Source organism: Stegodyphus dumicola, chromosome 8 (genome assembly GCF_044657685.1).
Source record: "Stegodyphus dumicola isolate Sdum_Otavi_A_Nest chromosome 8, ASM4465768v1".
Taxonomy (NCBI): domain Eukaryota; kingdom Metazoa; phylum Arthropoda; class Arachnida; order Araneae; family Eresidae; genus Stegodyphus; species Stegodyphus dumicola.
This window is the reverse complement of record NC_140775.1, coordinates 35078033-35090555: the sequence shown is the minus strand read 5'-3', so window position 1 is coordinate 35090555 and position 12523 is coordinate 35078033.

Genomic DNA, 12523 nt, shown 5'->3' with positions numbered 1-12523 from the left:
TTTTTAGTTTCTTTTGAGAGGAAATCTTACTTTTTGGATGAATAAATAAAGAGCAGCTGTTACAAATATCTTCCCAGTGTGATGTTTCTGACTAGCCGGTTCATTCGGTGCAGGTCAAGAGTAATTTTACTATATTAGAATATTTTTTAGTTTCTTTTGAGAGGAAATCTTACTTTTTGGATGAATAAATAAAGAGCAGCTGTTACAAATATCTTCCCAGTGTGACGTTTCTGACTAGCCGGTTATTCGGTGCAGGTCAAGAGTAATTTTACTATATTAGAATATTTTTTAGTTTCTTCTGAGAGGAAGTCTTACTTTTTGCATGAATAAATAATTAAAGAGCAGCTGTTACAAATATCTTCCCAGTGTGACGTTTCTGACTAGCCGGTTCATTCGGTGCAGGTCAAGAGTAATTTTACTATATTAGAATATTTTTTAGTTTCTTTTGAGAGGAAATCTTACTTTTTGGATGAATAAATAAATAAAGAGCAGCTGTTACAAATATCTTCCCAGTGTGACATTTCTGACTAGCCGGTTCATTCGGTGCAGGTCAAGAGTAATTTTACTATATTAGAATATTTTTTACTTACTTTTGAGAGGAAATCTTACTTTTTGGATGAGTAAATAAATAAAGAGCAGCTGTTACAAATATCTTCCCAGTGTGATGTTTCTGACTAGCCGGTTCATTCGGTGCAGGTCAAGAGTAATTTTACTATATTAGAATATTTTTTAGTTACTTTTGAGAGGAAATCTTCCTTTTTGGATGAATAAATAAAGAGCAGCTGTTACAAATATCTTCCCAGTGTGACATTTCTGACTAGCCGGTTCATTCGGTGCAGGTCAAGAGTAATTTTACTATATTAGAATATTTTTTAGTTACTTTTGAGAGGAAATCTTACTTTTTGGATGAATAAATAAATAAAGAGCAGCTGTCAAAAATATCTTCCCAGTGTGACGTTTCTGACTAGCCGGTTCATTCGGTGCAGGTCAAGAGTAATTTTACTATATTAGAATATTTTTTAGTTTCTTTTGAGAGGAAATCTTACTTTTTGGATGAATAAATAAAGAGCAGCTGTTACAAATAACTTCCCAGTGTGACGTTTCTGACTAGCCGGTTATTCGGTGCAGGTCAAGAGTAATTTTACTATATTAGAATATTTTTTAGTTTCTTTTGAGAGGAAATCTTACTTTTTGGATGAATAAATAAATAAAGAGCAGCTGTTACAAATATCTTCCCAGTGTGACGTTTCTGACTAGCCGGTTCATTCGGTGCAGGTCAAGAGTAATTTTACTATATTAAAATATTTTTTAGTTTCTTTTGAGAGGAAATCTTACTTTTTGGATGAATAAATAAATAAAGAGCAGCTGTCAAAAATATCTTCCCAGTGTGACGTTTCTGACTAGCCGGTTCTTTCGGTGCAGGTCACAAGTAATTTTACTATATTAGAATATTTTTAGTTTCTTTTAAGAGGAAATCTTACTTTTTGGTTGAGTAAATAAATAAAGAGCAGCTGTTACAAATATCTTCCCTGTGTGACGTTTCTGACTAGCCGGTTCATTCGGTGCAGGTCAAGAGTAATTTTACTATATTAGAATATTTTTTAGTTTCTTTTGAGAGGAAATCTTACTTTTTGGATGAATAAATAAAGAGCAGCTGTTACAAATATCTTCCCAGTGTGACATTTCTGACTAGCCGGTTCATTCGGTGCAGGTCAAGAGTAATTTTACTATATTAGAATATTTTTTAGTTACTTTTGAGAGGAAATCTTACTTTTTGGATGAATAAATAAATAAAGAGCAGCTGTCAAAAATATCTTCCCAGTGTGACGTGTCTGACTAGCCGGTTCATTCGGTGCAGGTCAAGAGTAATTTTACTATATTAGAATATTTTTTAGTTTCTTTTGAGAGGAAATCTTACTTTTTGGATGAATAAATAATTAAAGAGCAGCTGTTACAAATATCTTCCCAGTGGGACGTTTCTGACTAGCCGGTTCATTCGGTGCAGGTCAAGAGTAATTTTACTATATTAGAATATTTTTTAGTTTCTTTTGAGAGGAAATCTTACTTTTTGGATGAATAAATAAATAAAGAGCAGCTGTTACAAATATCTTCCCAGTGTGACGTTTCTGACTAGCCATTTCATTCGGTGCAGGTCAAGTGTAATTTTATTATATTAGAATATTTTTTAGTTTCCTCTGAGAGGAAGTCTTACTTTTTGGATGAATAAATAATTAAAGAGCAGCTGTTACAAATATCTTCCCAGTGTGACGTTTCTGACTAGCCGGTTCATTCGGTGCAGGTCAAGAGTAATTTTACTATATTAGAATATTTTTTAGTTTCTTTTGAGAGGAAATCTTACTTTTTGGATGAGTAAATAAATAAAGAGCAGCTGTTAAAAATATCTTCCCAGTGTGATTTTTCTGACTAGCCGGTTCATTCGGTGCAGGTCAAGAGTAATTTTACTATATTAGAGTATTTTTTAGTTTCTTTTGAGAGGAAATCTTACTTTTTGGATGAATAAATAAAGAGCAGCTGTTACAAATATCTTCCCAGTGTGATGTTTCTGACTAGCCGGTTCATTCGGTGCAGGTCAAGAGTAATTTTACTATATTAGAATATTTTTTAGTTTCTTTTGAGAGGAAATCTTACTTTTTGGATGAATAAATAAAGAGCAGCTGTTACAAATATCTTCCCAGTGTGACGTTTCTGACTAGCCGGTTATTCGGTGCAGGTCAAGAGTAATTTTACTATATTAGAATATTTTTTAGTTTCTTCTGAGAGGAAGTCTTACTTTTTGGATGAATAAATAATTAAAGAGCAGCTGTTACAAATATCTTCCCAGTGTGACGTTTCTGACTAGCCGGTTCATTCGGTGCATGTCAAGAGTAATTTTACTATATTAGAATATTTTTTAGTTTCTTTTGAGAGGAAATCTTACTTTTTGGATGAATAAATAAATAAAGAGCAGCTGTTACAAATATCTTCCCAGTGTGACATTTCTGACTAGCCGGTTCATTCGGTGCAGGTCAAGAGTAATTTTACTATATTAGAATATTTTTTACTTACTTTTGAGAGGAAATCTTACTTTTTGGATGAGTAAATAAATAAAGAGCAGCTGTTACAAATATCTTCCCAGTGTGATGTTTCTGACTAGCCGGTTCATTCGGTGCAGGTCAAGAGTAATTTTACTATATTAGAATATTTTTTAGTTACTTTTGAGAGGAAATCTTCCTTTTTGGATGAATAAATAAAGAGCAGCTGTTACAAATATCTTCCCAGTGTGACATTTCTGACTAGCCGGTTCATTCGGTGCAGGTCAAGAGTAATTTTACTATATTAGAATATTTTTTAGTTACTTTTGAGAGGAAATCTTACTTTTTGGATGAATAAATAAATAAAGAGCAGCTGTCAAAAATATCTTCCCAGTGTGACGTTTCTGACTAGCCGGTTCATTCGGTGCAGGTCAAGAGTAATTTTACTATATTAGAATATTTTTTAGTTTCTTTTGAGAGGAAATCTTACTTTTTGGATGAATAAATAAAGAGCAGCTGTTACAAATAACTTCCCAGTGTGACGTTTCTGACTAGCCGGTTATTCGGTGCAGGTCAAGAGTAATTTTACTATATTAGAATATTTTTTAGTTTCTTTTGAGAGGAAATCTTACTTTTTGGATGAATAAATAAATAAAGAGCAGCTGTTACAAATATCTTCCCAGTGTGACGTTTCTGACTAGCCGGTTCATTCGGTGCAGGTCAAGAGTAATTTTACTATATTAAAATATTTTTTAGTTTCTTTTGAGAGGAAATCTTACTTTTTGGATGAATAAATAAATAAAGAGCAGCTGTCAAAAATATCTTCCCAGTGTGACGTTTCTGACTAGCCGGTTCTTTCGGTGCAGGTCACAAGTAATTTTACTATATTAGAATATTTTTTAGTTTCTTTTAAGAGGAAATCTTACTTTTTGGTTGAGTAAATAAATAAAGAGCAGCTGTTACAAATATCTTCCCTGTGTGACGTTTCTGACTAGCCGGTTCATTCGGTGCAGGTCAAGAGTAATTTTACTATATTAGAATATTTTTTAGTTTCTTTTGAGAGGAAATCTTACTTTTTGGATGAATAAATAATTAAAGAGCAGCTGTTACAAATATCTTCCCAGTGTGACGTTTCTGACTAGCCGGTTCATTCGGTGCAGGTCAAGAGTAATTTTACTATATTAGAATATTTTTTAGTTACTTTTGAGAGGAAATCTTACTTTTTGGATGAATAAATAAATAAAGAGCAGCTGTCAAAAATATCTTCCCAGTGTGACGTTTCTGACTAGCCGGTTCTTTCGGTGCAGGTCAAGAGTAATTTTACTATCTTAGAATATTTTTTAGTTTCTTTTGAGAGGAAATCTTACTTTTTGGATGAATAAATAAAGTGCAGCTGTTACAAATATCTTCCCAGTGTGACGTTTCTGACTAGCCGGTTTTTCGGTGCAGGTCAAGAGTAATTTTACTATATTAGAATATTTTTTAGTTTCTTTTGAGAGGAAATCTTACTTTTTGGTTGAGTAAATAAATAAAGAGCAGCTGTTACAAATATCTTCCCAGTGTGACGTTTCTGACTAGCCGGTTCATTCGGTGCAGGTCAAGAGTAATTTTACTATATTAGAATATTTTTTAGTTTCTTTTGAGAGAAAATCTTACTTTTTGGATGAATAAATAAATAAAGAGCAGCTGTTACAAATATCTTCCCAGTGGGACGTTTCTGACTAGCCGGTTCATTCGGTGCAGGTCAAGAGTAATTTTACTATATTAGAATATTTTTTAGTTTCTTTTGAGAGGAAATCTTACTTTTTGGATGAATAAATAAATAAAGAGCAGCTGTTACAAATATCTTCCCAGTGTGACGTTTCTGACTAGCCGGTTCTTTCGGTGCAGGTCAAGTGTAATTTTATTATATTAGAATATTTTTTAGTTTCTTCTAAGTGGAAATCCTACTTTTTGGATGAGTAAATAAATAAAGAGCAGCTGTTACAAATATCTTCCCAGTGTGATGTTTCTGACTAGCCGGTTCATTCGGTGCAGGTCAAGAGTAATTTTACTATATTAGAATATTTTTTAGTTTCTTTTGAGAGGAAATCTTACTTTTTGGATGAATAAATAAAGAGCAGCTGTTACAAATATCTTCCCAGTGTGACGTTTCTGACTAGCCGGTTATTCGGTGCAGGTCAAGAGTAATTTTACTATATTAGAATATTTTTTAGTTTCTTCTGAGAGGAAATCTTACTTTTTGGATGAGTAAATAAATAAAGAGCAGCTGTTACAAATATCTTCCCAGTGTGACGTTTCTGACTAGCCGGTTCATTCGGTGCAGGTCAAGAGTAGTTTTTACTATATTAGAAAACTATATTAGAATATATATAGTTTAAACAAGCAAAAAATTCTCCGAATCCATCGATACCATTCTCATCTTCGTACGACTTTAATCGGCTGAGATATTAATTAAAAACTGAGAAAATGTTAATTTCCGCGCTCATTTTTTCCGAGTGCCAACAATAAACTATTGGCGACACACACTTTAGCCGCTTATATATATAAAAATGTGCGAAAGTGCGCTTGTTTAGCATATCCATATACATTAAATAAATCTGATTTGAAAATACATGTAGGTGAGATTTTCGTAACTCTAAAAAAAATTAGTCGCAAAATAATCTCTGAGAAAATATATAGATTAAGAAAATAAAATTTTATCTCCCTACTTGTTTCTGTGTAAAACAATTTAAAAATTAGCTTATTACTTTTTTTTCTATATCGAAAATAACTTAATTTTTTTAATTTTGCTGTTAGACCGGAAGTATTTAGAAGCATAAAATTGGTCTTTTGAACACATGCTTCTGTGGTATTTCCTTGTGGACGTAGATAAACAGATAAGAGGCCAACCCTTGAAGAAGACATTGACCGATTTCACCACCGAAAGATCTTTCTTCTAACATAAGGGGCGATCACTTTATCTTTGGCTTCTGCTTTGTAATGTAGCATAACTAAAGCCGTTGGCCCTGTTTGCCCGAATAGCTTCTGAGAACCGTTCGCATTTGAATGCGTCGAAGCTTGAGTGACTGAAAGACTTCGTATTCCCAAAGCAATCAGTCAGACACCAACAAAATTTGTTATCAATATTTCTACTCCCTCTTTTTTTTTTTTTTTTTTTTTTTTTGTGAGTTCTTCAAATCCAGCAAAGTGTAATGCCTGCATGTGAGAAAAAATTTCTATGCTGTTTTTTGTATTACTTTTATAGTGGAGCATTTAAAAAAACAGCTTTATATGCAAAGTTTTTCTCTGATTCTCTGATGAATGAACTCAACTGAAAACATGTTTCTATCTTCTGTACATAAAAAAAAAAAAAAAAAAAAAAAAAAAAAAAAAAAAAAAAAGATGCTCTTTTTAAGCGAATTAAATTCTTTTTGTGCTCTTATTACATTTTTCTAAATTTTGATTTCTAAATTTTTCTGTTCCTCTTTTCTTATAACACACAAGCAATTTTTTTAAAATGAGTGAACCCTGAGCCCTAAGTTCGGTAAGGTCGCAAAAGGCTGGTAACAACCACATGGAACAACCTCATGGAACAACCACAGAATTAAAACGGTAAGCGCATCTTTTACAAAATTTTACCTGTATACTCCTTTAAGACTAAATAGACTGCATACAACTATTTTTGTTGAAGTTCCGACGTTAACGTATAGTGCGCCGCAAAGGGTTAAATACGGTTTATCAGGTTTTCAAATCTATCAGACCCCTACCAGTGGCCTTCCTAGCTAAGACCGTTGATTACTACGAGTTCCACTTGCACTGAAACCCAAACGAACAAATTGTCTGCATGGTTGGGTTTCATAGTTTTCCCATGTGTGACATGGATATGAGTGAGTTTTACTTAGAAAGCCCACCACGGCGACTAGTCCTAGCCTTTAGACAGACAGATCTGGTGGTTTGCTTTGCCATATTCAAATAAAGACCAATAAATGTATAACGTTGCGCGCCTCCAACTTGCACGCAACCAAGAGGTGACTGTGAAAACTTGTATAAAAGATAGAGCCTTGTGAAGGGTTTAAGTCCCTTTTTATTCAACGTAATAAAATTACAATTGCGTGCTCTTGACGCTCACAGACTGTGCCAACTTGGCAGTCAAATAAAAATAATAACCTGAAAAGAAAGTAAAGACAAGATTCTAACTACGAGGCTCTCTAAAATAACTAACTCACCGCGTTTTACAATACCGCTGCTAATTCAGCAGACTTGAAGCTCACTGGAACGATTACCACTACTTCCCGCCAAGCACATAGGCCGCAACGCGGGGTTCTTCAATTCTCGCTAACTACCTCCGCGCTCGTGCAGTAAGAATATCACACCGAACTCGTTTCCTTCTATTTAAATCAGAATACTTCCGCTGATAATTTAAATCCTTGCGCGTTCTACTCAAATTTACATAGTCTGGCATTGGCAGTTCCAGGGGAAAGTAAGGCTTGACAGGAAAGATAGTTTAAACTTAAAATAAATGTTAGTTAAAATAAATATAAACCCTACAAATGTATATACCGAAATAAAATAAAATAAATGCATATTACAAAACTAAAGTAAATGCATATAACGTAAGAAATGAGATTACGACAAATTTTTAATATTTTTTAATACATTAATTCCTAAATTACATTATTTAAAAATTTTATTTCATTTTTGTGTATGTATTAATGTATATTAGAAAGCCCAGCGGTCATACGAAATGACCTCTGTTCTAGATATTATAAATTGTAATTAAAATGATTTGTGCAAAGGTGTCTGCTAATTCAAATTGAATTACCGAGAACGGCCCTTTGCTTATTGCCCCACGGGGGTCCTCCTTCTACTTGCTTAATTGCTTTAAGTAGAGTGCAATGAAGGAAACCTCTGGCGGTACATTTCTTAAGAGCCACCGTTAGCTCTATAAATAAAGGTGACTTAATTAATAAAATGTTAATTCGCATGTCAAAGATCTCTCTGTACACAACATTTCTTGTGTAGATCTTTCCATCATTTTTAAGTTCGCCTTGCAGAGGGCCATCCATTATTTTTAATTTTACGTCCGTTATCTCACGAACTCTTGAATGCAGGCTCAGATAAAAAAATGCCAACACGTTTAAACGTTTGGCCCTGAGACTTATTGATGGTCATAGCAAAGGCAAGTTTTACAGGAAATTGTCTACGTCTCAATTGAAACGGCAACCCTGTGCCGTGGCAACTTCACTCCATTGGCTAGTACAGTTACGCAAGCAACCAATAAACTATCGGCGACAAACACACTTAAGCCGCATATATATATATATATACAGGGTGATTATAATTAAAGTTTAAGTTTCAAAACGCTATAAAAAAAGAACCACTCATGGAAATGACGTCAAATTTGAAAGGAATGTTATTGAAGAAGGCGGAAAGCGTATGGCAGAAGAAAAAATTTAGTTTCAAAAGTTAGCAACAGATGGCACTGCAAGCGGAAGAAGACGTAAATTAAAATTTTAGTTAAATTTCAGTGTTATAAAGCCGCCAGGTACTAGGCTGTTCCTCATTTCGCGTGTCAGACGTTCGCCATGGGTGTTTCACTGCAGGATCGCGTCTGCTGGTAAAGCTGTATTACAAGAATGATGATTGTGCAAGAGTAGCTCTGCAACAATTCAGGACACTGAAGGGTATAAAAGAAGGCGTTGGTCCAATGAGTGTCGTAGGTCTAAAGAAAATGATGCAAAAATTCGAAACGACAGGTTCGTTTGATGTGCAATCTGGTAGAGGGAGAAAACGAGTGCATTCGACGGTAGTTGAAGAAGTGGCCACAGCATTACAAGAGGGGTCGGCCGGTGGTGTGCAACCGTGCAGTGCACGAGAAATTGCCTGAACATTGGACAGGCCTACGAGCGCAGTGCTGAAGATTGTACGAAACATCCTGCAATGCTATCCGTACAAAATTGGCCATGTGCAGGAGTTGCTTCCGTCTGACTTGACAGCTAGGGAGACTTTTGCGTTAGAATTCCTGGCTCGCATGGAAGTGGATAATGAATGGCCGTGGAAAATTGTGTGGACAGATGAAGCCCATTTCCATCTGATAGGATACGTGAATACCCAGAATTGTCGAATATGGGCAACAGAAAATCCACTGGCAACGCACCCCGTACCACTTCATCCTGAAAAGGTCACGGTATGGTGTGGCTTTACGGCATCATTCATCCTACAACCATATTTTTTCGAGCAGACGGGTGCTTCCGGTCCTGTTATCGCAACCGTCACTGGTCAGAGGTATGCATCGATTTTGCGCAACCACGTGATTCCAGCTCTGCAACAGCGTAGACGTGTGGATGAAATCATTTTATGCAAGATAGCGCTCCTCCGCACATTGCACATCCCGTGAAGCAGCTGCTGAGGCGCCATTTCGGAAATGCTCGAATTATCAGCCGTCATTTCCCTACAGCCTGGCCGTCCCGATCGCCTGATCTTACTCCGTGTGATTTCTGGCTGAGGGGATATCTGAAGGATGTTGTGTTCCGTGCTCCAACTGCAAATTTAGCGGAATTAAAGGCACGCATTTCGCAACACATTCCGAATTGCTTTGATGAATGGTTCTTATGCGGTATGTCGCCGCAAAACTCTTGAAACCGATTTGTCCCTTTCGATGTGATATGAACAGTCATGCAAATAAAATTATTCAACAATTCTAATTTGTCAATGCGTTTTAATGTGTAACTTCCACCTTAACCCGTTGTTTTACGAATCATTTCTCGTTTCTCGTCGTGATTCTCCCGCTTACAGCGCCATCTGTTGCTAACTTTTGAAACTAAATTTTTTCTTCTGCCATACGCTTTCCGCCTTCTTCAATAACATTCCTTTCAAATTTCACATCATTTCCATCAGTGGTTCTTTTTTTATAGCGTTTTGAAACTTAAACTTTAATTATAATCACCCTGTATATGGGGTGAAATAACATCATATTCTCCGAAATGGCTGGCTCCCGGGCTTACCGAAGCACACCGTTGGATTCCGCAGGTGCGTGGCACGCCATTTTAACCATTCGCGTCTTCCTGGGACTTAAATTAGCCGAGATATCAATTAAAAATTACTTTTCCCTACATTTTCACTTTCTTTCTTGGGTTTTCCCTATTAGAGGGATTTGGCTACGTGCCAAATTCTTTTTTCTAGGATACCTACGGAACGAAAAATTTGAACGAGTTGAAATTCGAGATGTGTATCCTCGGATTCCAAAAAATTCTCCGAATTCATCGATACCGTTCTCATCTTCGTACGAATTTAATAGGTCGAAATATTAATTAAAATCTGTGGAAACATTAATATCCGCGCTCATTTTTCTGAGTGGCAACAATAAACTATCGGCGACAAACACTTAGACCATTCGTGTCTTCGTAGGAGTATAGCCAAGACATTAATTAAAAACTAATTTTTCCCTACATTTTCCACTTTCTTTCTTGGGCTTTCCCTTTTAGAGGGATTTGGCTACGTGCCAAACTCTTTTCTCGAATATCTACGGAACGACACCGATTTGAAATTCCAGATGCGTATCCTCGGATTCCAAAAAATTCTCCGAATCGATCGATACCATTCTCATCTTCGTACGACTTTAATCGGCTGAGATATTAATTAAAAACTGAGAAAATGTTAATTTCCGCGCTCATTTTTCCGAGTGGCAACAATAAACTATCGGCAACAAACACTTAGACCATTCGCGTCTTCGTAGGAGTATAGCCAAGACATTAATTAAAAACTAATTTTCCCCTACGTTTTCCCTACATTTTCCACTTTCTTTCTTGGGCTTTCCCTATTAGAGGGATTTGGCTACGTGCCAAACTCTTTTCTCGAATATCTACGGAACGCCGCCGAGTTGAAATTCCAGATGCGTATCCTCGGATTCCAAAAATTTCTCCGAATCCATCGATACTATTCTCATCTTCGTACGACTTTAATCGGCTGAGATATTAATTAAAAACTGAGAAAATGTTAATTTCCGCGCTCATTTTTTCCGAGTGCCAACAATAAACTATTGGCGACACACACTTTAGCCGCTTATATATATAAAAATGTGCGAAAGTGCGCTTGTTTAGCATATCCATATACATTAAATAAATCTGATTTGAAAATACATGTAGGTGAGATTTTCGTAACTCTAAAAAAAATTAGTCGCAAAATAATCTCTGAGAAAATATATAGATTAAGAAAATAAAATTTTATCTCCCTACTTGTTTCTGTGTAAAACAATTTAAAAATTAGCTTATTACTTTTTTTTCTATATCGAAAACAACTTAATTTTTTTAATTTTGCTGTTAGACCGGAAGTATTTAGAAGCATAAAATTGGTCTTTTGAACACATGCTTCTGTGGTATTTCCTTGTGGACGTAGATAAACAGATAAGAGGCCAACCCTTGAAGAAGACATTGACCGATTTCACCACCGAAAGATCTTTCTTCTAACATAAGGGGCGATCACTTTATCTTTGGCTTCTGCTTTGTAATGTAGCATAACTAAAGCCGTTGGCCCTGTTTGCCCGAATAGCTTCTGAGAACCGTTCGCATTTGAATGCGTCGAAGCTTGAGTGACTGAAAGACTTCGTATTCCCAAAGCAATCAGTCAGACACCAACAAAATTTGTTATCAATATTTCTACTCCCTCTTTTTTTTTTTTTTTTTTTTTTTTTTTGTGAGTTCTTCAAATCCAGCAAAGTGTAATGCCTGCATGTGAGAAAAAATTTCTATGCTGTTTTTTGTATTACTTTTATAGTGGAGCATTTAAAAAAACAGCTTTATATGCAAAGTTTTTCTCTGATGAATGAACTCAACTGAAAACATGTTTCTATCTTCTGTACATAAAAAAAAAAAAAAAAAAAAAAAAAAATGCTCTTTTTAAGTGAATTAAATTCTTTTTGTGCTCTTATTACATTTTTCTAAATTTTTCGATTTCTAAATTTTTCTGTTCCTCTTTTCTTATAACACACAAGCAATTTTTTAAAAATGAGTGAACCCTGAGCCCTAAGTTCGGTAAGGTCGCAAAAGGCTGGTAATTTGAAGGAGTTCAAATCTAGGCAAATGGGTTAATTGCAGGGGAGGTTTGGTGGTCTTCCCTCATGTGAACGTAATGCGAATTCTTTCCCTTTAAACGTCCTTTACGAGACACGACTCTTTTAGTCATATAATCCTCAATTGCTGTGAACAGTTCTAATTCAAATTTTTATGATATATAATTATTCTAGCTGCCGCTTTTGTGTACGTTATATTTATGAATACAAACCTGCGATTAATATAGAGAATACTATTGATGCAATTGATGTTATGATTTATACTGAAAATAATGTTTAAGCTAAAAACCAATTTGAACCCTTTTTTATAATAAGGTAACATGCGCTGAAGATTTCCTGACAAAGATTTTGGATTATGGTAAAGCACACAGGGGTGCTTGCCTAAAAGAAGAGATTTTTTGATGAAAACAGGCTGGTAATTCACAATACACTGTAAAAAAAC